The sequence below is a fragment of the Equus asinus genome, chromosome 2 (assembly GCF_041296235.1).
Source record: "Equus asinus isolate D_3611 breed Donkey chromosome 2, EquAss-T2T_v2, whole genome shotgun sequence".
In the NCBI taxonomy this organism is placed as follows: Eukaryota; Metazoa; Chordata; class Mammalia; order Perissodactyla; family Equidae; genus Equus; species Equus asinus.
Window position 1 is genome coordinate 89,731,223 of NC_091791.1, and position 27,171 is coordinate 89,758,393.

Here is a 27,171-nt window from a genome sequence, read left to right on the forward strand (position 1 = left end):
TCCCTGCTGAGGCTACAAGGAGGCTGGGCTGTAAAATAACCTACTCTGGCCACAGGAAAGAAAGAGACGGGATGTCAGCCAGGCGGCCAGCAACTTTCCGGCCTCCGACCCCAGACAGCTGGCCCTGCCCCTGCCTCTCTCCAGGGTAAACCTGGACTTCAGTGCCTTTTCTCTGCCCTTCCCACCCAGGGCCTCCCTCCTTCTCTGCTCCGTTGCAAGGAAGGGCGGTGCAGAACGTGCCCACCCGCCTCAGAGGAAGGAGGAAGAGGGCATGGTTGCCGTCTGCCGCTGAGGCTCCTTCCCCACTGTCCAGTCCGGGATCTTGAAGCCGACCAGCTCAGAACAGCATTTTTCCTTTTTAATAGAAAGTAAGAGAAAGATAAGAAGAAAGGGGCACATTCCCCCAGAAGCCTAGGTCCGCGTCTTCTGCTAACCCAGTGGACTTACCAGCCCCACTGTGTCAACCTCTCCTCCAGGAGGACGGGGGGCGGGGGGGGGGGGGGGGACGGGGGGCGGGGGGCGGTAATATCAAGCATCCAACCTACATTCTTTGTACCTACTCCCCCAACCCCTGTCCCTGCCTTCTGGGACTTTCTGGGATTCATTCAGTCTGTAGTTATTCCAGAAATATTTTCTAGCATCTACATGTGCTGGACCCTGGACACAGAGTTCAGCTCCCCAAGACATGTTATCAAAGGGGTTTTGATCCAGAAACTCCCAAAATGGGTGCAGAAGGGACATTAAGTAAAATATCCACCAGATTACCACATGCCTTGGATGCAGAACTCACTCTATTCTATTCCTCATCTCAGACTGTGCTTGGCTGTGCTGTCCTACCAAGCTTCTCAGATAAAATAATGTATGGGTCAGCTACTGCTAAGTAACAAATAACCACCAAAATCTCTGGGACATACAAACATAACAGCAGGTCTGCTAGAGGTTTGCCGGTCTAGGTTACATTCTATGGGGAAGCTCTGCTTTGAGCTACGGGTCCAAGTGGGCTTGGCTCCTCACTGGGGTTTAGGCTCCTCTGCCTATGTTCATTGAGGGGCCCAGGCTGAAGTCCAGAAGAAGCTTTACTGGTGGAGAAGGCAGAAGTGCAAGAAGACAAGCCCAGCTATGCCAGCTCATCACCAACCCTACTTGAGTCACCTCTGCTAACATCCATTGGCCAAAGCAAGCTGCATGGCTGAGCACAAAGTCAAGGGGCAAGGAGCTGCACCCCACCCACCCGGGGCCAGAACAAGTCACAGGGCTACACCCAACATTAACACAACCAGGAACTATTCTCCTCTGACGTGATGTGGGGGAAGGGAGTACAATACATTTAACCATAATCTGATCCATCACAGCCAATAACACAATTCCAGAAAGACTAGAGGAACCAATATTTGCTTCCATCCCATTAAATGTACCAATGAAAATTCCCCCAGCCTCCATTATCAAGTCCAAATCATTTTTTCCCACAGATAATTTTAAATCTTCCTCCAAAAAGGAAACCCCATTCCATTTTCTCACGGGAAAGATAAACTCAAAACTTCCCTTTCTCTAGAGCAGTGCCACTCTGCTGCCTGGACGGAGTCTTAGCTCCTTCTTCAGGAGCTAGAACCTGGACCACCCTCCCCCAGAACCGACAGGGTTCCTCCGCACTTGCAGATCTGTGTTATCTAAAGTTCCAGAGGGATGCACACACAGAGAGAAGAGCGCAATATTAATCCCATGCCTAATATCTAAGTCACATGAGCAAATTCCCAGATCCAAATGAGACTATATAGCAGTTTATAATTAAAGCAGCAATTCTATCATACAGAAATCTTTCCTGAAAGACAGACTATGCCCAGAATGTAATGCATTTTACAATCTCCTTCCCACACGTTATGTGTTTTAGACATATGCATTTATGAGCACGACATCTTCGTTATTTATGAAAAATGAACAGCTTTAACAGCAGCCTATAACCTTTTTTATTCCCTTAATTTAAACCTTGTTTCAAGAGGCTCTTAGAGACAGCACGTAGCTGGATTTGGGCTTATAATCTCCTCGGAATCTCATTATTTTAGTAGAATAAGTTAACCTATTCATATTTATAATTATTATTGATGTATTTGGATTTATTCTAGTGTTCTGATTTTATGCTTTCTATTTACCGTGCTTTATTGTTTCATATCTCTTCTTTTCCCTTCTTTCGTTAGCTGAATCAATGTATCCCTTTATTCCTTTTTTCTTTAGAAGTTCAGAGCTATGCATCTCATTTTTATTTTTCTAGTTACTCTTAAATTTTTAGTACCAATATTTGAACTTTATTCAATTGTCTCCAGCCTTAATCATCATCTATATCTCACCCCAAACAAGAAAAGAACAAAGATAAACAAAATTCTGAATTGAGTTGTAGGTATAGAAATTCTCAGAAGCACATTTTTTTAAATTAAGCTTCTGTTTTGAGACGATTGTAGACTCACACGCAGTTGTAAGAAATAATACTAAGAGATCCCCCGCGCCCTTTACCCAGACCCCTCATGGTAACACCTAGCAAAACCGCATACAGTATCACAACCAGAATATTGACAATGAAATAGTCAAGATACAGAACACTCCTATCACCAGAAGGATCCCTCTGTTGCCCTTTTATAACCTCACCCGCTTCCCTCCCGTTCCCACCCACTCCCAAACCCCTGGCAGCCACTGGTCTGTTCTCCATTTCTGTAACTGTTTCATTTCAAGAATGTTACATAAATGCAATCACGCCGGATGTAAACTTTGGGGACTGGCTTTCTCTGGAGATTCGCCCAAGTTGTTTCATGTATCCATAGTTTGCTCCTGTCTATTGCTTGGAAGTATTCCATTGTGTGGATGTACCAGGGTTTGCGTAATCACTCACTGTTGAAGGACCTCTGGGGGGTTTCCACTAGTGTGAGGTTACTACAAATAAAGCTACATAAACACGTTCAAATTTGGGGATGAACGTTGTTTTCATTTCTGGGACAAATAAGTGCATTTCCTGGTTCAAATAGTGGTTAGACGTTTAGTTGTTGTTGTCGTTTTCCAGAGTGGCTGTACCATTTTACACTCCCACCAGCAGCATATGAGTGATCCATCGTCTCCGCATCCTTGCCAACATTTGATATTGTCACTGTTTTTTTTTTATTTAGCACTTGAAACCAAACCACCACCACCAGATCTAAACAGGAAAGAAGGAAAAAAAGAGTCAATTCTATCTGGAGTCATTAACAGTAGGTACAATTTTTGAACAATGTTCTCCTTTGCTAGTCATGTTTTACAAAATTGACTAGAACATTTCAAAAACCTTGATGTGCATACACACTTATAGTTGAGAAATTACATTTTTCATGAGTAAAGACATGCTCTATGGAAAAACAACTGGATAACAGAGAACATCTTTACAACAAAGATGTTCCTGTATCTTTATATTGAATGTCAGGAAACAGCAGGGAGGACCTGTGACTTGTGATAAAGTTAGAACAGAATAAAATTTTATTTTACTTGAGATCTTCACCTTAATCAAATTTGTCAGCAAATTGATTATGTTTCAGTTCACTGGGCTAGAAATATACTGAATCCTTCCATTGTCAGAACAGCACAGAGAAGGTTAACTTATAATACGCTATCTAAATAAATAAATCATTTTTAGATCCAAGTGATTTGCTTCTTAGTTTTCCTTTAATTAAATCTGATTCTCCTCTTAAAAACAGATTTGCATTTCTTATTTCACATTTTTTTCTATTTTGAAGAGGAGGGTTTATTGTTACATCCATTTTTAACGTGTATATATTTTCCTCATCACTTGCCCCAATGTTGAGGTTATCTAGAATCTTTGTTCCATGTTGTTATAGTTTTATGAAATACAGTCAACATATTATACTGATAATACCAATTTGGAATTAAGTTTTACTACTATCTTTATTCACACCATTTCTTATATTTCACATCTTTTTTTTTTTAATCCATATTTCATTTTGCTGAAGTACATCCTCTGGTAATTCTTTCAAGTAAGATTCATAGGTAATAAGGTTAGAGATAAACAGAACTTCTAGCCTTAAGATGTCTTTATTTTGCCCTCACACTTGACTTATAGAAAAACACTGCTCCATTTTCTTCTGCATCTAGTGCTTCCAAGGAAGAAAAACGATGTCACTTTAAACCTCATTTTTAAGGTTATTTATTAATTTCCTCCCCTTTTTAGGATTTGCTCTCTATCCTTGATGTTTAGAAATTTCACAATAGGAAGTCTGGATCTCTTTTTATCTTTTCTTTTCATCCTCTTTGGCACTCAGTAGGCCTTCAAATTTAGAGTCTTGTATTTCTTCAGCTCTTAGATATTTTCTCCCTTTTTTTTTTTTTTTTGAGGCCCTCAGCTAACTTCCACTGCCAGTCCTCCTCTTTTTGCTGAAGAAGATTGGCCCTGAGCTAATATCTGTGCCCATCTTCCCCTATTTTACATGTGGGACACCTGCCACAGCATGGCTTGATGAGTGATGTGTAGGATCCAAACTGATAAACCCCAGGCTGCTGAAACAAAGCACGCGAACCCAACTGCTATGCCACCGGGCTGGCCCCATTTTCCCCCCATTTTTTCACTTGATTGTTTCTTCCTATCCATTCTTTCTATTTTATCCTCCTTGTACTTCCATTGGACAGATTTTGAAACTATCTTTCATCACTCTTAACTTTCTTTTATACTTTCTATATTATTTCGGGTGACGGTTGTGCTGCTATACCCAAAAAAAGGCCCCAAATTCCATGGTTTAAAAAACAAAATTTACTTTTCTCACTCATAGTGATTCACAGCGAGCATTCCACACAGCCACTTAGGGACCCAAAGTTCCTTCCATCTCATCTCTCTGACATTTCTGCCATGTCCTCCTCATCTGCTGGGTCAAAGCTGGCTGCAGCCAGTGGCGGGCAGCAGGATAGGGAGGGGACAGCAGGAAAGAGGCCGACTCTCAGTCCAGAAGGCCCACAGACCCTCCACTCAGTTCACTGGACAGAATTTGGTCACGTGGCCACACCTACCTGCAAGGGAACCTGGGAAATGTAGTCCAGCCGGTGCTCTGGGAGAAAGCAAGCCTGGAATTTGCTAGACCACTGACAGTCTTTCTAAGATGCTGGCACCGAGTTCTGGAGGTACTCCCTGCTTGCTCTTCCAGCTATTTAACTCCCTCTTGACTTACGTTATTGTGCAATTAATCCCATCCATTAAGTTTTTTAAATGTATTTTGACCATCATATTTCTCATTGCCAAGACCTCGTTGTTCTATTTCTATAATTGCTTGTTCTTGTTTAATGGATTCAATAGACTCTCATCCCTTTCAAGATGTTTCTTTTAAAATCTCCTGTTCGCCCAGTTAAGCCCATTTCCTTGGTGTCTCTATTCAATTGTCATTTTTTTTCCTGCAAACGTTTGGTGGGTCCTGTTTGAAGGCCCGTCTTAGATTTAAGGTTCTCTAGGAGCCTGCCACGAGCAGTATTTTTGTCACCTGGAGGCAGTGAAGGCTGCCTCTAGGGCTGGGGGGTGTGGGTGTTGACTGGGTGTGCCAGTAGTAAGTCTTCTGGGCAGGGGGCTCCCCGCTCCTCCTGGGTGCTGCCCCCGTGTTCCTTCTCAAGTGCCCACCCCCAGTGGAGGGAAAGAGGGAGGCCTGAGCCAACCATCCCAATTCTGGTTCCCAAGCACTTTGCCTGCTGTTGCTCCAGGACCCTCTGTTCCTTCTCGGAGTCTCCTCCAGCTGGAAGCACCCCAAGAACCCCTCCTAGCTTTCTCGAGAGTCCTCCACTGCACACAGTGTGGGCTGTGGATCCCTCTGCTCACCAAATCCCGTCTTCCATCCTTCAGGGAGTCCTTATACTTCCTGGGCTGTCCAAGCGAACATTACATAATTGTATCTGGGGTACAGCCTCTGAGTCCAGGATCCCCTCTGATTCAATCTCGTTCCCCACCCCCTAACAATGTTTAGACCAGCATTCCCACTGCCAGCCCAGAGGCCATCTGGCGCCATTTTGAGAAGGCGTCAGACAGAAGCAAGGAAAACAGCGGCTTGGTAGTAGCTTTACTAGGAAGCTGGTGAATGCAGAGCAATTGCCAGTAGCCCGCCCACCACTGTGAGCTTAAAGCTCAGGTGGGAGAAATGTGTACCGAGAGGATAATTGTAAAATATTGCCTTTATCCTTGAGGGACACTGCCTCTGCTCTTAGAGAGCATCTGAAAACTCCCTTCGTATTAAACAATCTAGGAACGTGTGAAGCTGGCAGTTCCCAGCCTCCAGGCCTATCCTGAAGACTCCTTCTTCCTCTTAGTGTCCACTTCTTGTGCTTAGGCTCTCTGGAGTCCCTTCTAGTGCCCGTGACCTGTGGTCTCTGCCACTCTACTCCTACTCCTGAGCATGGGATCAGTCTAAAGAGCACCTCCACCCCACATGTGGGCACAGAAACTCATTTCAGTCCAGCATCTCTCCAAGCCCTAGCCATTGTCTGCACACCCCACAGTCACATTCTGTCACCTCTCAGCAGTTCTCCACCCCAGCAGCATCCTGGACTTCCTGAGCCTGTTGCTGCCACATATGTCCTAGTGGCTGCTGCTGCTCCTGCTGCTGCCCAGACACCTGCCTCCCAGGGCCAGAGCCTGCCTTGTCATTACAACCATCCCAGGTGGCAATGCCCACTGATCCATAGGCTAGCTCAGCATTCAAAATGGTACCTACGGAGCCACCCTTATTTTCCTTTACTTATGGGCCCATACGTTTGTTTTCCTAGTAAATTCCTCCAGATTTTGCCTGGGGTGGCCACAGAATGTGAGCAGCCAAGTCAGGAAGTTCTGAGTCTGTCACAATCAGCCATTGCTGCCTACTGCCACTGGATCGAGCAGTTCCACGCAGGAAGTGGTCCCTGTTACGCGGCCCAGCATCTAAGGCCTGGCCTCAACGCTTAAGGTCCTGCCTGCTCTCCTGTCTCTTCCTGCATTTCACCTTACTTGTACCTTTTCCTAGAGTCCTAACTATAAACTTCCTGCATATTCCCTCACAGCACCTTGAAATCCACTGAATAATTTCTAATGTATGCGATACTGACTGATCTTGCTTATATTTTCACTAAGTCCATCCACTTATTTTGCTACCATATAATATCTCTGTCTATTTCTATAATAAGTCTATTTCTAGGAATGAGGAGATGGGAAGGCGATAAAGAGAGGGTGGGGAGAGGCCGGGGGCTGGAGGATTGGAGTCTTGCTCCGAAAATCTTGTTCTTCCTGTATCTTCTGATACTTCCCAGGTTCACCTCAGGCCATTTCTGAAGGAAAAACAGTTTCTAGCAGGCCTTTTTAGTTAAATTTAAATGACCTACGGTAGTTTGTCAGGCAGACCACGGTTTGCCTGTTTCCATGCCAAAACTGATTTCCAAAATCATTTGTGATCATTGAGCTGTGTTTACTTCCACCAGAGTTCAAAGAAAAGCTGGATTCCTTCTGTCTCCTCTGTCATTTCATGGAAGATGCCGTCACTGCACTGTGATTAACCAAGAGGTGGTGTGCAAGTCACAGCCATAATCAAGCCTTGCCCGATGCCCACTGAGGACCCCGCATCAGCAGAGAAACGCCACTGGTGTCTTCAGATGCCCTGTGGTCAGGCCATTAGGACCCCAAAGATGGTCTATTTCTGCGCCTCCTGCTCTATTCCTGTCTCAGTCAGCTGAGGCTGCTGTAATGAAATACCACACACTGAGTGGTTTAAACAATACACATCTATTTCCCACAGTTCTGGAGGCTGAAGGGCCAAGATCAAGGTTCCAGCAGATTCTACTCTTGGTGAGTACTCTCTTCCCAGCTTGCAAACATCCACCATCTTGCTGTGTGTCCACAGCCCTCTTCTGTGTGCACATGAAGAGAAAGAGCGCTCCAGTGTCTCTTGCTCTTTGTAGGAGGGCACTAACCCCTTCACGAGGGCTCCACCTTCACTCATGTAAACCTGATCACCTCCCAAAGGCGCCATCCCCAAATACCATCACATTCGGGATTAGAGCTTCCTCACGTGAATCTGGGGGGACGCAAACATTCAGCTCACAGTAACAACTGCCCGCAGACTGCAGGCTCTGGACTTCTGCACGGACACACAAAGGCAACTTGGGAGCAGGACAGCTGGAGGGGAGAGGGAGAGCAAGAGCCCACGGACAAGCCCCATGTAATCTGTCCAGAGTTCCTCTCGGGAGCCCCACTGCAGTCCAAACACCACCAGGTTCAGACCCCCATCTAGAAAGGTCTGCTGATGCCCGGTGCCGACAATACAAAAGCCCAAACATCACAGACAAAGGACAACCTAACCAGCCAATGCAAAGCCTGCATTCTCACAGTTTGAGGTCCCCTCAAAGAAGCCCAGCCCCCCAGATGAAACTCTATTCCTGCTAACACCAACCAGAGCTGGCCATTTACTTTTGAAATGTCACCATGTAGCCCTAATCGATGTGGGACCTTAACTCCCAACACCAATTCTATGTGCAGATACTCACTTGTCCTGTGTGTGTGTGTGTGTGTGCGCACGCACACATGTGTGTGTAGGCTGGTTGGTGTCTGCATAATCTGACCACATTAGACCCCTGAAGTGACTATGCATCTCAGTGCCCTGCTTCGCTCTTGGAAATGCTGCTTGTCCCTCCTCCTCCATGTGGGACCTGCCATCTGAACACAGATGCCCTTCCCCCAGCCAGTTGATTGGCCGAGAGAAGTCACCTGACTCAATTCCAGCCAATCAGATCTCAGCCCAGGATTCTTCAAACTGGAGCTGGAGAAAGAGGTCCCTTCTTTTCTGGAGTTTGGGTGAGGACTGCCTGTGGCCCTGCTTCCTGGCTCTCACTTTGGTGGCAAAGCGGGAAGGTGCCTGATTTGACTAGGAGTTTGAAAACCCAGAAGTGCTCCCTAGCTGCCTGGCACAAACCTGCCAAAGGAAGCAGCCCACCTTGTTTCATCTGCTCTGACCTTTTGCTCTCTGGTGAAGTCCTGGCCATGATGTCCTGGGCACAGTCCATTCCAGCCTGGCAAGGCCCTGCTCTGCCCAGGCACTGGACCTGTCCTTGCTCAGTGCTCAGGACACCCAGAGGCACCTCATCACCCCCAATTTAGCCTTCATGCCTCCTAAGTCAGCCACAGAGAAGGAAACACGAGGCAAGGACTCCTTCCTGGCTTGGGCAGCGCATGCGGCCTCTCTCTCCAGCTCTGGGTTTTCCACATGCTAGTCCCTCCTCAGAATTTCCCTTCCTCCTGGACCCATCTGGTGCCTGTTCTCCTCCAAAACCCCACTCAAACATCACCTCCTTCTCAGAGGAGGAAAACCTTCTCTAAGGCCCTCTCGGGCTGTATGTCCTGCCTGACAATGCTTCGTTATAGCACCGGCCGCCTCATATGGGAGGGGGAGCATTTGAGTCTCTCTCTCACCAGCTCATGAGTTTTCAGTGGACGTGAGTGTGTCTTATTCTTTGTAAAACCAGTCCTAATACACAAGATGGAATTGAGGAACAAATCTGCAGGTGATTGAGCTCTAGACTCAACCACCTTTTAAGAGCAAAGCCCAAACTGAAAGGAAAGAAATAATATAGACTAAGGCAGAAAATAATGAAATAGAGAAAATAAACAAGAGCAAAAGTTGGTTCTTCAAAAAGATCATCAAAATTGACAATCTTTTAACTACACTGACCAAGAAAAAAAGACAGAAGAATAAAATCCAGAGTGAAAGAAAGGACGTTATCACCAACCTTACAAAAATAAAATATTATAAGGGAATACTAGGAACATTTGTATGTCAATAAATTAAACAACTTAGATGAAATGGACAAATTCCTAGAAAGACACAAAAACTGAAACTGAGTCAAGAAGGAATAGAAAATCTGAAGATTCCCATAACAACTAAAGAGATCGAATTAGTAATCAAAAAACTATCCATGAAGAAAAGCCAAGCCCAGATGGCTTCACAGGTGAATTTTAACAAACATTTAAAGAATAATTCTTACCAATTCTTCGCAAATTCTTCCAAATAATAGAAGAGGACTTCTCAACTCATTCTTAAGACCAGTACTACCCTGATACAGAAATCAGACAAAGAATCACAAGAAAAGAAAGCTAAAAACCAGTATCTCTGCCAATATAGATGCAATAATACTCCAGAAAACACTAGAAAAACAAATTCAACAACATATGAAAAGTATTACATACCTTGATCAAGTAGGACTTATCCCAGGAAGCAAGGTTGGTTTAACATCCAAATATCAGTCAATGTAATCCACCCTATTAATAGAATAAAAGACAAAAACCACATGATTATCTCAGTAGATGCAGAAAAGGAATATGAAAAAAATCCAAAACTCATTCATGATAAAGACATTCAACAAATTAGAAATAGAAGTGAATATCAGCCTCAACCTGATAAAGGGCATCCATTTAAAAATCCACCCTTAACATCGTACTTAATGGCGAAAGACTAGATGCTTTCCATTTAAGATCAAAAAGAAGACAAGGATGTCTACTCTCATCACTTTTATTCAACATTGTAGTGAAGCTTCCAGCCAGGGCAATTAGATAAGAAAAAAAAAATATCCAAATTGGAAAGAAAGAGACAAAATTCTCTATTTGCAACTGACATGATCTTGAATGTAGAAAATACTAAACAGTCCACAAAAAATTAGAAAAACTAAATGAGTTCAGCAAGATTTCAGTATACAAGATCAGTATTTCAAAAACAAGTTCTATTTTTATACACTAGCAATGAACAATCAAAAAATGAAATTAGGAAAACAATTCCATTTACAATAATATCAAAAAGAATAAAATATGTAGGAATAAAGACAACAAAAGAAATGTAAAACTTATACTCTGAAAAATACAAAACATTGTTTAAAGAAATTGTAAAATATCTAAATAAATGAAAATACATATCATTGTTCTTGGATCAGAAGACTTACTATTATTAAGAAGGCAATACTATCAAAGTGATCTATAGATTCAAAGCAATCCCTATCAAAATCCCAGATAATTTCTTTGCAGAAATTGACAAGCTGATCCTCAAATTCTCATGGAAAGTCAAGGGACTCAGAATAACCAGAATAATCTTGAAAAAGAAGAACAAAGTTGGAAGACACTTCCCAATTTCAAAACTTAGTACAAAGCTATTGTAATCAAAACAGGGTGGTGCTAGCATAAGGATAGACATATAGACCAATGGAATAGAATTGAAAGTCCAGAAATGAATACATACATCTATGGTCAATTGATATTTGACAAGGGTGCAAAAACCACTCAATGGGGAAAGAATTATCTCTTCAACAAATGGTACTGAGATAATTGGATATCCATCAGCAAAAGAATAAATTTGGACCCCTACCTCATACCATATACAAAAATTGACTCAAAATGGATCTGCAATCTAAAGATAAGAGCTAAAACCATAAAACTCTTAGAATAAAACAGAGGGGTAAATCTTGAATTTAGCAATAGATTCTTAGATATGACACCAAAAGCATGAGCAACAAAAGAAAAGTAGATAAATTGGACTTCATAAAAATAAAAACCTTTTGTGCATCAAGGACATTATTAAGAAATTTTTTAAAAGACCTACGTTATAGGAAAAAAATATTTGCAAATCATATATCTGATAAGGGTCTAGTATCTAAAATATAAAAAGAATTCTTTCCTGAGTGATGTCATGTCAGAGTGAGCTCTTCCCTTAAACTCTCCCCCCTAAGATACAATGAAAAGGAGGTTCATAAACCAACAGAGGACATTCACACAACACAATAGATGTCTGAGAAATCCACACAGCCATACATCTGAGAGTGGGGGTGCTGGACCCCCTCCCTAGGAAAGAGTGGAAGGAGGTAAGGGGATCTCCTTTCCCTCCCCAGTGGCAGTGATCTAAGGCATAGGACCTTGCGCAGCACCTGGCACATGGCTTTGAGAGGAAAAGGGAAAGAGGCAGCCCTCTGCAGGAATGCTTGCACTCATGGAGTTGCCTCCCAGCCTGTGGGATGCTCCACACCAAGGAGGCTAAGCAATCATGGAGGCATCCCCACCAAGCTGAGCAGCCCAGATAGGCAGACAGTGAATGCAGAGTGGAAGCATGTGGGATCATGCACACAAAAGAAAAGCACCACTTCCCCCATAATGCCTGGTGCACCAGCTCGGCCAGCCAGCCAGAGCAGGGGATCCCCGCCAGAGCACCTGCACCTATGTGTGTAAAGCAGTGGCGGCCAGTGGGCAAATGTAGATGGTCCCTTTTGGCACAGCTTCCAGTGGACAGGCACATTGCCAGGGGTCACAGCAGGCTCAGAATACACAACTCCTGCCCCCACCCCTAGTGGCAGCAGGTGGAATCTGCAACCAGATACTATCACTATGTGATGGCAAAAGTCCACCCCATCAAATAGCATGAAGAAATATATTAACACTCAAGACCCAAAGGAAAGTGACAAGTACCCAGAAATAAATCCTGAAGTCACAGAAATGTACAATCTAAATCACAGAGAATTCAAATTAGTTATCATACAGAAACTCAGTGAGTTACAAGAAAACTCAGACAGACAGTTCAATGACCTCAGGAATAAAATTAATGAACACAGGGAATTCTTCACAAAAAAGATTGAAACTATAAATAAAAAATAAGAAATGTTGGAGATGAAAAACACAATGAAGTGATAAGGAAAAATCTGGAATCCTTAAAAAAACAAAGCTGATATTATGGAGGCCAGAGTTAGTAATTTAGAAGGCACAAATATAGAAATGCTGCAGATGGAGGAGGAGAGAGAACTAAGACTCAAAAAATGAAGAATTTCTCCAAGAAATACCTGACTTAATTAGGAAATGTCACATAAGGGTTATAGGTATCCTAGAGAGAGAAGAGAAGGAGAAAGGAGCAGGGGGCTTATCCAAAGAAATAATAGCTGAGAACTTCCCAAACTTGGGGAAGGAGCTGGAATTACATGTAAATGAAGATAATAGAACTCCTAATTACATCTATGTAAAAAGACCTTCTCCAAGGCACATATCAGCAAAACTGGCAAAAGTTAATGACAAAGAAAAATTATTAAAGGCAGCAAGGCAAAAGAAAATAACCTACAAAGGAACCTCTGTCAGGCTTTCAGTAGATTTCTCAGCAGAAAGCTTACAGGTTAGGAGAGAGTGGAATGACATATTCAAAATTCTAAAAGACAAAAACTAGGCAAGAATATTCTATCCAGTGAAACTATTCTTCAGATTTGATGGAGAAATAAAAACTTTCCCAGATAAACAAAAGCTGAGGGAGTTCATCTCCACAAGACACCCCCACCCCCACAACAAGAAATGATCAAGAATGCCCTCATACCAGAACCAAAAAAGAAAAGCTTTAGAAAGCTTTGAGCAAGGAGAGAAATAGATAGACAAAATCAGAAAATTGCAGCTCTCTATCAAAACAGGTTTAACAAACAATTATAACATTGAAGATAAAGGGAAGGAAAGCATCTATAATCACTTTATTTTAATCACAAACTCACAACAGAAAATGGAATAAGTCATGATGACAATAACTTCGATGGGGAAGAGGAAAAGGATAGGACCTGCTTAGGCTAATAGAGATAAGAGGCTATCAGAAAATGGACTATTTCATCTATGAGATCTTTTATATAAACATCATGGTAACCTCTAAACAAATAATCAGAACAGAGACACAAATAATAAATAAATAGAAAACTGAGAAAATCATCACAGAGAAACACCAAATTGAATTGGCAGTCAGAAATACACAGGACGAGAAGCAAGGGGAATACAGAACAACCAGAAAACAAGTGATAAAACGGCAGTATTTAGGGGCCGGCCTGGTGGTGCAGTGGTTAAGTTCACACATTCTGCTTTGGCAGCCCACGGTTCCCCAATTTGGATCCCCGGTGCAGGCCTATGTATCACTTGGCAAGCATCCCACATATAAAGTAGAGGAAGATGGACATAGATGTTACTCAGGGTCAGTCTTCCTCAACAAAAAGAGGAGGGTTGGCAGCAGATGTTAGCTCAGGGCTAATCTTCCTCAAAAAAAAAAAAAAACAGGCAGTATTAAGCTCTCATATATCAATAATCACTCCAAATGTAAATGGATTGAATTCTCCAATCAAAAGACACAGAGCAGCTGGATGGATTAAAAAACAAGACCCAACAATATTCTGCCTCCAGGAAACACATCTCAGGTATAAAGACAAACACAGGCTCAGAGTTAAGGGGTGGAAGACAATACTCCAAGTTAATGGCAAACAAAAGAAAGCAGGTGTTGCCGTACTTATATCAGACAATGTAGACTTCAAGATAAAAAAGGCAATGAGAGACAAAGAGGGGCAGTATATAATGATAAAAGGGACACTCCACAAAGAGGACATAACACTTATAAATATATATGCACCTAACACAGGAGCACCAAACTACATAAAGCAAATATTAACAGATTTAAAAGGAGAAATTAACAGCAACATAATAATAGTAGGGGACCTCAACACACTACTTACATTGATGGATAGATCATCCAGACAGAAAGTCAACATGGAAATAGTGGAATTAAATGAAATACTAGACAAGATGAACTTAATAGATATATACAAACACTCCTTCCAAAATCAGCAGAATACACATTCTTCTCAAGTGCACATGGAATCTTCTCAAAGATAGACCATATGTTGGGAAACAGCGCAAGCCTCAATAAATTTAAGAAGATTGAAATCATATCAAGCATCTTTTCAGACCATAATGCTATGAAACTAGAAATCAACTACTCTTGTAAAAAAAAAAAAAAGCTGGGAAAGTGAGAAATGTGTGATTACTAAACAACCTGCTACTGAACAACCATTGGGTCAATGAAGAAATTAAAGGAGAAGTCAAAAAATAGCTGGAGGGGGCCAGCCCAGTGGCCCAGTGGTTAAGTTCGCATGCTCTGCTTCAGCGGCTCAGAGTTTCTCTGGTTCAGATCCTGGGCATGGACATGGCACAACTCATCAGGCCATGCTGAGGTGGCATCCCACATAGCACAACCAGAGGCACTCACAACTAGAATCTACAACTATGAGCTGGGGGGCTTTGGGGAGAATAAGGGGAAAAAAATAAAAAAGAAGATTGGCAATAGTTGTTAGCTCAGGTGCCAATCTTTAGAAAAAATATAGCTGGGGACAAATGAAAATGAAAACACACCATATCAACTCTTATGGGATGCAGCCAAAGTGGTCCTAAGGGGGTAATTCACAGCAATACAGGCTCATCTTGACAAACAAGAAAAATCTCAAATAAGTAATCTTAAACTACACCTAACAGAACTAGAAAAAGAAGAACAAATTCCAAAGTCAGCAGAATGAAGGAAATAATAAAAATTAGAGCAGAAATGAATGAAATAGAAACCAAGAAAACAGTAGAAAGGATCAATGAAACTAAGAGCTGGTTCTTTGAGGAGACAAAATTGACAAACCCTTAGCCAAACTCACGAAGGAAAAAAGGGAGAAACCCCAAATAAAATTAGGAGTGAAAGAGGAGAAATTACAATGGATACCACACAAATACAAAGGATTATAAGAGGATACTATGAAAAGCTATATGCCAACAAATTGGATAACCTAGAAGAAATAGATAAATTCTTAGAATCATACAATCTCCCAACACTGAATCAAGAAGAAATAGAGAATCTGAATAGACCAACCACAAGTAAAGAGATTGAAACAGTAATCAAAAACCTCCCAAAACACAAACGTTCAGGACCAGATGGCTTCTCTGGAGAATTCTACCAAACATTCAAAGATTTAATACTTACCCTTCTCAAACTATTCCAAAACTTGAAGAAGATGGAACACTTCCTAACTCATTATATAAGGCCAACATTACTCTGATCCCAAAGCCAGACAAGGACAATACAAAGAAGGAAAATTACCAAAATCACTGATGAATATAGATGCAAAAATCCTCCAAAAGTATTGGCAAACTGAATACAGCAATACATTAAAAGGATCATACACCATGATCAGGTGGGATTTATACTAGGGACACAGGGATGGTTCAACATCCACAAATCAATCAATGTGATCACCACATTAAGAAAATGAAGAATAAAAATCACATGATCATCTCAATAGATGCAAAGAATGCATTGGACAAGATCCAAGATCCATTTATGATAAAAAAAAAACTCTCAATAAAATGGGTAAAGAAGGAAAGTACCTCAACACAATACAGACCATATATGACAAACGCACAGCCAACATCATACTCAATGGTAAAAAACTGAAAGCCATCCCTCTGAGAACAGGAACAAGACAAGGTGTCCACTCTCACCACTCTTATTCAACATAGTACTGGAGATTTTGGCCAGAGCAATTAGGCAAGAAAAAGAAATAAAAGGAATCCAAATAGGGAGGTAAGAAGTGAAACTCTCGCTGTTTGCAGATGATGTGATTTCATAAATAGAAAACCCTAAAGAATCCATCGGAAAACTGTTATAAATAAACACCTGCAGCAAAGTTGCAGTGTACAAAATCAGCTTACAAAAATCAGTCACATTTCTACAGTTTAATAATGAACTAACAGAAATAGAAATCAAGAATACAATCCCATTTACAATCGCAAAAAAAAGAATAAAATATCTAGGGATAAATTTAGCCAAGGAAATGAAAGACCTATACAATGAAAACTATAAGACATTATTGAAAGAAATCAATAATGACGTAAAGAAATGGAATGATATTCCATGCACATGGATTGGAAGAATAAACAAAGTTAAAGTGTCCACACAATCTACAAATTCAACGCAATCCCAATCAGAATCCCAGTGACGTTCTTCACGGAAATAGAACAAAGAATCCAAAAATTCGCATGGGGCAACAAAAGATCCCTAATAGCTAAAGCAATTCTGAGAAAAAAGAACAAAGCTGGAGGCATCACAATCCCTGACTTCAAAAGATACTACAAAGCTATAGTAATGAAAACAGCATGGTACTGGTACAAAAACAGACACACAGATCAGTGGAACAGAATTGAAAGCCCAGAAATAAAACCACACATGTATGGACAGCTAATCTTCAAGAAAGGAGCCAAGAACATAAAATGGAAAAAGGAAAGTCTCTTCAGTAAATGGTGTTGGGAAAACTGGACAGCCACGTGCAAAAGAATGAAAGTAGACCATTATCTTTTGCCATACACAAAAATTAACTCAAAATGGATTAAAGATTTGAAGGTAAGACGTGAAACCATAAAACTCCCAGAAGAAAATATAAACAGTATACTCTTTGACATCGCTCTTAGAAGCATCTTTTAGAATACCATGTCTACTTGGGCAAAGGAAACAAAAGGAAAAATAAACAAATGGGACTTCATCAGACTAAAGAGCTGCAAGGCAAAGAAAATCAGGTACAAAATGAAAAGACAACTCACCAGCTGGGAGAAAATATTTGAAAGTCATATATCTGACAAGGAGTTAATGTCCAAAATATATTAAAAAAAAAAACTCATACAACTCAACAACAAAAAACAAACAACTCAATCCAAAAATGGGCAGAGGACATGAACAGACATTTTTCCAAAGAAGATATTCAGATGGGCAACAGGCACATGAAAAGATGTTCAACATCACTAATTATTAGGGAAATGCAAATCAAATCTACAGGGAGATATCACCTTACACCATTATAATGCCTATAATCACCACAATAAAAAATAACAAATGTTGGAGAGGGTGTGGAGAAAAGGGAACCCTTATACACTGCTGGTGGGAATGCAAACTGGGGCGGCCTCTCTGGAAAACGGTATGGAGATTTCTCAAAAAATTAAAAATAGAAATACCATACAACCCAGCTATTCCACTACTGGGTATTTATCCAAAGAACTCGAAATCAACAATTCAAAGTGACTTATGCACCCCTATGTTCATTGCAGCATTATTCACAATAGCCAAGACATGGAAGCAACCCAAGTGCCCATCGACTGACAACTGGATAAAGAAGATGTGGTGTATATATATATATATATATATATATATATATACAATGGAATACTACTCAGCCACAAAAAAACAACATGGATGGACCTTGAGGCTTTGATGTTAAGCAAAATATGCCAGTCAGAGAAAGACAAACACCATATGATTTCACCCATATTTGGAAGATAAACTAACACATGGACAAAGAGAACAGATGAGTGGTTCCCAGAGGGGAAGGGAATTGGGGGTTGGGCATAAGGGGTAAAGGGGCACATATATACGGTGACTGATAGATGATAAAGTACAACCGAAATTTCGCAATGTTATAAACTATTATGACCTCAATAAAATAATAATAATAAAAAGAACTTATAACAACAACAAAAAGACAGCCCAATTAAAAAAAAATGGCTAAGGACTTGAATAGACATTTCCCCAAAGAAGGTATACAAATGCCAACAAGCACATTAAAAGATGCTCAACATCCCCAGTCATTGGGAAAACGCAAATTAAAACCGCAGTGAGGCACCACTTCACACCCACTAGGATGGATATAATAAAAAAAAAATTGAAAATAACAAATGTCGGCAAGGATGTAGAAAAATTGGAACCTTCATACATGGCTGGTGGAAATGTAAAATGGCGCAGCTACTGTGGAAAACTGTTTGGTGGTTTCTCAAAAAGTTAAATATAAACTTACTATATGACCCCACTAATTTCTCTCCTAGGTATAAACCCAAAAGAACTGAAAACAAATACTCAAACAAGTGTATGTCCATGCATGTTCACAGCAGCACAATGCACAACAGCCAAAACACAGAGACAGCCTAAATGTCCATATCAGATGCATGAACGGATAAACGAACTTGGAATACAATGGAATCATAGGCAGCCAGAAAAAGCAATGAAATACGGATATATCGTTGTGACTTTCTCGGGTCCCAGATGTCAGACGGTAAGCTGCAGTTCATCAAGAGACCACAAGGAAAATTTAAGCAGAGTAGTTTATTACTCATAGGTCATGGAGGAAGGACACAGCACATCTCAAGCGCCCAAGCAAGGAGGTCAAGGCAGGGTGCACCCTCGGTCCGTGGGTGGAGTGCTTTGGGGTTCCTGGGCTAAAAATCAGTCAGTTCAAACAAAAAAGAGTGGGGTTTTGGTAAGTTCCACAGGGGTCTTCCCTAAGGGGCACACGAGGGGAAGATGCTGGGAGGCGGGGAGACTGCTGCTCACAGGGGCCGCTGGAAAGTCAGATCAGGAGTTACGTGTGCCAGTGCCCACAGCTGTAATCTAGGGTGGGTGCTCGGCAGGGGCTGCCATCAGCGCAAGGCCCCTGCAAGCCGCTTGGCCGCACAGAATGGACGCTCAGGCAGCAATATTGCGAGGTCGTTTAGCTGCCCTCTAGACACACATGCTCTCTGTGGATGAGCCTCTGGGTCTTGCCGCCAGTTTACAGGAAAGACAGAGGACAGGGCACATGGTGAAGGGCAACAGAACAATGCAATCAGCAAGACGCAGCCTGTGCAAAACCACAGGTCAAACGACCCCGGTCTGCAATAAGTAAATTCTAAGAATTAAAAAAAAGATGGAGAGGGAGCCAGCATATTAACAAACATTTAAAAAGATATGTTTTTGTAAAATAAGTGAGGCTTAAGTGTAGTGTGAAGGGATGCACACTTGGGTAGTAATTAAACTACAAAGCCAAGCAGGAAAGTGATTATTATAAATCCGGATAGTGATCATTTGCGGCGGGAGGGAGTGGGGGGAGACCGCGATGGGCACAGGGAGGCGCCTCGGTGAAGTTCCATTTCTCCGTCTGGATGGCCATTACAAGGTGTTCCCCTTCTAAAAATCATTAAGCCGCGCATTCGTTTTATGTGGCTTCCTATAGCTTCGTTTTACTTGCAAACAATGCCCTAGCCCAGAGATTCTGATTCAGGGTGTGGGGCGGTGCCCAGGTATGTTTTTAAAACTCCCTGGGTGATCATATGGTGCAGGCAGGTCTGAGGATAACTAAACACAAGCACCCCAGATCGAGCTTAAATAATACTCAGGAGAAACGACACAAGAGCCAGAAGCCCAGAATACTTAAGTAGATCAAAGACTTAGACGTTCACAAAACAACTCTGGATGTTTTTCAAGGATTCATACACAGGTAGGACCAAATATACTGGACTGGGTCTTTAAAAGGAGAGAAGGGAATGAGAGGGGCAGATCAAGAAAGAAAGAGAAAATAGTAATAAAATACAATTTAAGAAGAGAGGGGCCTTGTCTCAACCGATGATGACGAGTGCCATGAATTGAGAATTCTGATCAAAAGATATTACTAATCCCATTTTACAGGTTAAAAAAAAATAATGTTCAGAGAGGGTAACTCATTTGCTCAAAGTCACACAGCTACAATGTAACAGAACCCAGACTCCAACCTCAGGCCTCTTCTGATTGCTAGTCCAGGGTTATCTCCGCTTGCTCTCTATGTTCAACATCTCGTGGTAAGGCCACAGCAGACCACAGTGCTGGTCACACTTGTGAGCTTGCTGGCATTGGAGCTCAGGCGTCACCCGTCTGTGCTGTCTCCTCCAGGGAGTCAGGTCCAGAATACGCGCTGACAGCTTCCATTCTGTGAGCATCTGTAATGTGCCAAGCGCTTTATGCTCAGTTTCTCACTTAATCGTTGCGGTCACCGTGGGAGTCCATGTCATTATTCCCATTTTACAGATGAGGAACAGACTCAGCGAACGTAAGTGGCACGCCCAGGTGAGGTGAGTCAGTGGCGCCAGTGGAGGTATGGCAGCTGGGGTCACCCCTTGGCCGAGGGCACCAACAGTGTGCAACTCCATGCTGCCTGTGCCCCTGCAAACAGCGGGACCACCCAAGGTTGCTGCTGTTGCTCTCACCTGTCGCCCGGTAGGGAAAGGGCTTTGAAGAAAGCCAGCATCTCCGCATTCGGCCTCGGGGCGGAAGAGGAGCAGCATGCCGGGAGGGACCTTCCGGGTGATCCCAAGAGGAAAGAGGTGGAGCGCTTCACCTGACAGCTACAGGTTTATCCACATGCCCTTGGGTCTCCCCTGCTCCTCCCCACCCTCCTGCCCTCAACAGCACTACTGGATGCCCTGGGCAGGTCCTGTGCCCCATAGTGAGGACTCAGCGGGGAGCAGAGGGGTCCTCAGACGGCTCGTCATCTCAAGGCGGAGACCGAGTAATGCAGTTCACTCCAGGAGGTGCTAAATGCCCAGGACAGGGCACAAGGCACCTTGGGAACCTGGGCCCCGCGGTCATCGTCACTCAGCCCTCAGAGTTGAGAGGCGGCTTCCCAGAGGAAGGCACGTTTGTGCCGAGCAGGATGTCCTCAGGCAGATGCACGGGGGCAAAACCGTTTCATAACTACAGCTGAAGACCAGTTAACACGGATCCATCAAATGAGACTTCGGGATTTTCATCCCTGCGAACAAAAGGGATTCATCCTTCTCCGCAGCACTGTCAGGTGCAGACAGATCAAGAGCTTCCTTCTCTCCTAAATAAAGCCTGGGAACTACACTGGTCCTGCCAGGCTCTCTCACCTTAGCAGAGGGTGACTGGCCCACTGGCCCAGGGGTCCTCCTGTCTCTTCTCCCGCCCACTCCTTCTGCCTCTTTCTTCCTCCCGGCTGCCCCAGACCCACCTTTCTGCTCAGTTGCTTCTTTTCTCTGATTCCTCGAATTTCTGATATTAAGTAGCATTTCCTCTGCAGGCAAAACTACACTAATTCAGATGGAGCAGGGGAAGTCCAGTCTGACCTTCAGAATGTGTGCACAGAAGCACTTTGAAATACAGCCTCTCACTCGGAAACCACAGCCTTGGGAGGGTCCCCAAGGGATTGCTCTAATCAATAGACGGTAGCCAGCTTTAACCCCCTTCTAGAACTTTCCACCCTGTATGATTTCTCAGGCCTGGCTGTGAGCTCCTTGCAGGTGGGGTCTCGTCTTAGTCATTTCCAGGTGGCCAGCCACACAATAAATATATGCTGAAGAATAGTTCACAAACAGGGCAGTTGTTTCTTTGTTAAATGGATGTTTTGGAAACCCAAGCTGTCGTCAACTTCCACGCTTTCCACTTTCAAATGACCTGCCCTTGAATATATCTCGTATATAGCCTTACATATGCCTGATTCAGACTTTTTCTCACAGCTGTGGGGAGAAGTGTTGAGTTGGGCAAGGCCCAGCAGATTGTCTATGCAAATAATCCATAGTTAGTCTATAAATCAAAATTGGGGTGAGTTTATTATGAGCCAGGTTTGAGGACTATTTCCTGGGGCCTTCCTTCCCCAAGGAAGGAAGGGCACCAAAGAAGTGGGGGTGTACAGAATGGTTGTATACCATCTTGGAACAACGAGCATCCATCACATGTGACAGGAATGTCTCTTTTACTGCTGTCCTGAGATGTGTAGCTGGCACAGCAGGTCAGTGGTCAGCAGGTCAGTGGTCACAAGGGTAGCACAGCAGGTCGGTAATTAATTTTCAGTTCCCAGGAAGAGATGCTTATCCTTAAAGAAATGCCAATATGGTGGGAAGTTACACCCCTATGTTTAAGGACACCATTCTTCTCTTTGGGACACAGTTAAGTGTTTAAGGCAGAAGTACAACATATGCTCAACAGCCACATCAGGCCCTTTTGGAAAAAAAAGGTCAGGATGAATTAGTTTACACCAAACAGCTTCCTCATATGCTCCAATATATCCTGCTGCTTTTCACTCGTTTTTCAGGATCCAGACAGAAAGACCTCCATGTCTATACAGCAGTATTTGTCCATTATTCAAATGCTTTATTTTCTTTTCCCCCGGTTTTATTAAAATAGTGGAAAACACTAAATGGAGGTGCTCAGGCCCCAAGAAGAATTCAACCGCAATGGGAGGATGGGTCTCCAGGTGGGCCAGAGGGAGGGCCCTAGCCCCCACTGCGTGCCTGCAGGCGTTACGTCACTCGACTGTGTTTGCATGTCAAGGAAAAAACTATAACTAAAGTGGACACATGAGATGCTAGCAAGTGAGCCTGGAGTGCTGTATCCCGGCCTGGAGGGGAAGCAGCATCGTACCATCTCTCATCTCTTCCTTCCCTCCCACACATCAGTCTCTTCTCGGCCTCCATTCTCGCCACTTCCCACCCTCTCCATGGAGCTGAACAGGGAGGCCCTGCTCTGTGTTTGAAGATGGCTTGTTCCTGGGAGGGGAGCCTGTCACACACGGCCCTCTGAGCAGAGCTGTATACATTCTGCAGTTACTCAGTAAACCCTTTGTTTCCGAAGAGCAAAGGTCATTGGCAACCCAACCTCTGCCCCATCCAGCAGAGGGAGGGGAGGGCTGGGCAGAGCGCAGAATGGTGGCCAGAGGCCACAGCTCAGAGCCCTGGCTCTGCCCCTAGAGCTCAGGTGATCTGCTCCAGTTCTCCAAACCGTCTTTTTCCCAGCCTATAAAATGGTACAAAAATAATATCCTCTCCAGATGTCATAGGAATCAGTGATAGAACATAGGCGAGCACTTTGGAACCATAAAGTGCTGTATCAATATTGGTTGATCACACTGTTGTTGAGGTCATTCTTCTATTAACAGCTCATCTCCAATCACATATTTCTAGAGAAGGAGTTTGTGCCTCTATTGGCCCGGCCCCTCTCCAGGCAGGAAAGCCAGAGAACTCATGGGGAAGCTGGTCCTCGCATCTCCCTCCTTTGCCAGGGCTGAGCCCTGTCTGAGAGGCTTTCTCCCAGAGGGCGCCCCAGCTCTCTCACCCTGCCCCCAGGCACCTGGGCCCCCAGAGCTGCCCTCCACGTGGGCAGCAGGACTGTCCAGCCCAAGCAGAGGGAGCTGTGGACTTTGTCCATGGCCGTTCCCCAGACTCCACTGCAGTGATTTTTAATGTCCCTGCACCCTGGCCGTGCCCTGGGACACGTGCACTGGGATCTCCAGCACTGACTTACTCATCTGTCACTGACTCAATTGTTAGTTGCCACACATTTATTGAACACCTTCCAGGCACCAGGTGTCGGACCACCTGCTGTGTGTAAAATGCAGACAGACATGGAGCCAGAGTCACTCACTCGTGACTGGGGACCTGATCACTATAAAAGAGAAGGAGAGGGTGACCCGGGATGGGGGACTGACCTGGCCTTGGGGTCTCTCTCTCAATCTCCTTATGTTCATCCTGCTCAGCATCCTATGCGTGCTTTCACTCTGAAGCCATGTCTTTCTCAAGTTGTAGAAAATTCTCAGTCGTTACCTCTTCTGCTTCTTTTTCTGCCAGTCCCTTTCAACCTGCTTCTTAAGTTCTTTTCCATCTTTTCATCTCCTTACACCTGTGAGTTGCTTTTTTATCTTTCAATTCACTAATTCTATCTTTGACTCTTTCGTCTATTGATTTCATTAGCACATTTTTTATACCCAGATTTCTAATCAGTTCTTTTCCAGAGCCGATCTGTTCTGGAGTCATATCTTTCTGGCCTTATTTTATAATTTCTTGTTGTTTTTGGAGAATACCCATCTTTCCTCTCGAAGGCCTTGAAATGCTACTTTTTTTTTTAGGTTTTCTCATATTTCCATTTCTTTGGCAGTGAATTTATCTCCTTATTGTTGATTTTCTTTCTCACTTTTGTTATGATTAGTTTTCTTGTGTGCCCCAAACAAGTTTTGCGTTAGCAGTTTAGAGCTTCTGAAATGCCAGAGTGGAGGACACCGCTAACTCAGTCGTTGGTTTAGGGCCTGGCCCAGGAGCTGCCTTTCCAGCTGTCTCTGCACCTGCTTGCCATCCCAGGGATGCAAGATTTTCAAACCTTAACCCAGAGAGCAGTTCCAGTTTTTCCCAGACTCCTTTCACAGGTGGCTGGACCTGCCCTAGCTCCCAACTCCTGAAGTCTTGCCACAAGTCCTGGCCTCTGGTTCCCAGGTCCTATCCACGTTGAAGCACAGAAGACCCAAGGACGGACCCACTAACTGCCCAAGGGAGTCAGGGAAGCCTGAGAAGAGAAGGTGCGTTGGTTAAAAGGCCCCTACTGTGGGCCATGGCCAAAGCAATTGTGACTTGTGGAATAGACCTATTAGAAGCCCATGAAGGCAGAAGATGTTAGACCAGCAGTGCCTGTCAGTCCCTGGATGGAGAAGCAGCATAAGCTGTTTGACAGCAGAGTTGTGAGGGTGTCATACAGGCCCCTTAGCCAGGTCACCTGCCCAAAGGCTGGAAGACAAGAAAAAACCTGTAGTTTATGAATGCTGACCTAGAGGCAGACTGGCGCCACCATGAGGCCAAACCATAGAATTACACAGAGGAGGCAGCCCTTCTGCCTGCTTCACAGACCGCCCTCCACCATCTGGCACATCATCTTGTACAGGCCCTTTGTCCAAGGTGCATAGCGACGTCTGGGCCAGTTGCCCAGGTCACTAACATCAGTAAATAACATGCATGTGTCGTTGGTCAGTTGTCATTTTTATGAGCAATTTTTGTAATATATATGAGTCAATACCCATTTGGGATGAATTTAAAGAATAAATAGTTCTCTAGGTTCGGGATGGTGCATTTCAGGAGGAGAGAACACCAGGACTTAGAGTATTGGGGAATGACGGGATTAGAGAGCAGTGTGGGGTCGGGTAAGGAGGCTGAGACCAGAGAAGCAGGCAAAATTCAGAATTTTGAGATTTACCCTGTGTTGTTGAGAAGCCCGCACAGCCTTCTTGGCAGGGGAGTAACAAGATCGTATTTACATCTTAGGAGGAAAACTGGCGGGTGCGTGAATGAGCTGCTGGGGCAGAGAGACCAGAGGTAGGGAAGATGCCACGGTCCAGAGGAGAGCTGATGAGAACCCACAATTCTCAGGGATAAGCGGGCAGAGAAGGGAGAGGGGGCAGAGGAAGGAGAAGGAGAAAGAGGAGGATGGGGTAGAGGGGGGAGGAGAAGAGGAGAGAGTTGGGATGCAGGGCCCGATCCTGTACCAGGCCAGGCAGGGCACATTGGTCCACGTCCCTCCTCAGCCACACCCTGTGTCTCCCCATTATCTCCAGTCTCCCGGCAGGGGAGGCAGCTCCCAGCCCAGCCCTCGTCAGAGAGTGGCCTACCACATGCCTCCCACTGGAAGCCGGATCTGGGTTTTGACCCAGCTCCAGGCCCTGGGACTGAACTAAAACCCAGGATAATTCGGGAGGCCCTGGGCGGCCTCCCAGCCTCCCCTCCATTCGTGCCCATTCACCACCACCCCTAGCCCAGCCAGCAGGTCACTGGGGCCACACGTCCCCACCTCGGTGTTTTGCTTGGATCCTCTGACTGGGCTGCCACCCCCACCAGGATCTCCCTGGAGATCTCCTGAATACACCACTTCCGTCATCAGGCCCTCATGTGGGAAGGCGGATGCTACAGGTGTGGCCCCTGCAGTCACAGAGATCTGAGTTTGAGTCCTGGTTCAGCCTCCAACCAGCAGCGTGGTCATGCTTGAGTTACTTTGCCTCTCTGAACCTCAACTATTTCATCTGCAAAAGGGGACCAGCAGAAGCTCTCCTAAGGTTGTTTTAAGAAATACATGCAACAGCCGCTGCAAAGTGCTCAGTATTTGCTGAGAATTAGTGGCATCTGGAAAGTTCTGGATCAAGGTTAACAGCTCTGGTGAAGCTTCATTGCTTGCACATCCTTCCCCATCTGCCAGTGAGTTCTTCCGGGAGAGGAACCACATGTGATTCACGCCTGGAACAAGACACACCTTGGAATTGCTCGTTAAACAGATCAAGGAAAGTGTGAATGAGTGACCACAGCTCTCTTTGCCAACACTCTGCCAGTCGAAGCATTCCTAGTGACTCCTGGGGGAGACCTCTGACTGTGACGTGGAGGACTCCATTAGCCATCAGAGCTGGTGCCCTTTCGATGGGCAAAGAGCAAACAGGGGCAGGGATGCAGAGTGAGGACCACGCATCCGTAGGCTCCCCACTCGCCGGCCCTTCTTTCTCTACTCTCCCGGGGCTCCCCTGCCTGGAACTTGGGGAACACCAGCTCTCAGAAGGTCCAGAGCTTCTCCTCCCCCCGCTGGCCCCAGAGTGACCAAGCTCTGGCTGTCCATCCCCTGATTCCCATCTATGGAGACGGTAACTGACTCCCAAGCTAGGCCTGCTTTGGGGCGGGAGCATTGCCAGGCTGGGCCCTCTCTCTCTAGTCTGGCTCCTCAAAGCCCTCCAGGCCTCCACCTTGGCGTCCATCGGGCCTGCATTGCC

The 27,171-nt window shown here is 44.3% G+C and overlaps 1 long non-coding RNA gene across 1 annotated transcript; it reads right to left on the minus strand.

Annotated features, from left to right (window-relative positions):
- Positions 1 to 2,734: 2,734 nt before the first annotated feature.
- LOC139046229 (uncharacterized) lies at positions 2,735 to 10,280 on the minus strand. The gene is made up of 3 exons (XR_011506040.1): positions 10,208 to 10,280; positions 10,006 to 10,074; positions 2,735 to 3,178 (listed from the first exon to the last, which is right to left on the minus strand). It is a non-coding gene; the product is annotated as an uncharacterized lncRNA (long non-coding RNA).
- Between the last annotated feature and the right edge of the window lie 16,891 nt (positions 10,281 to 27,171).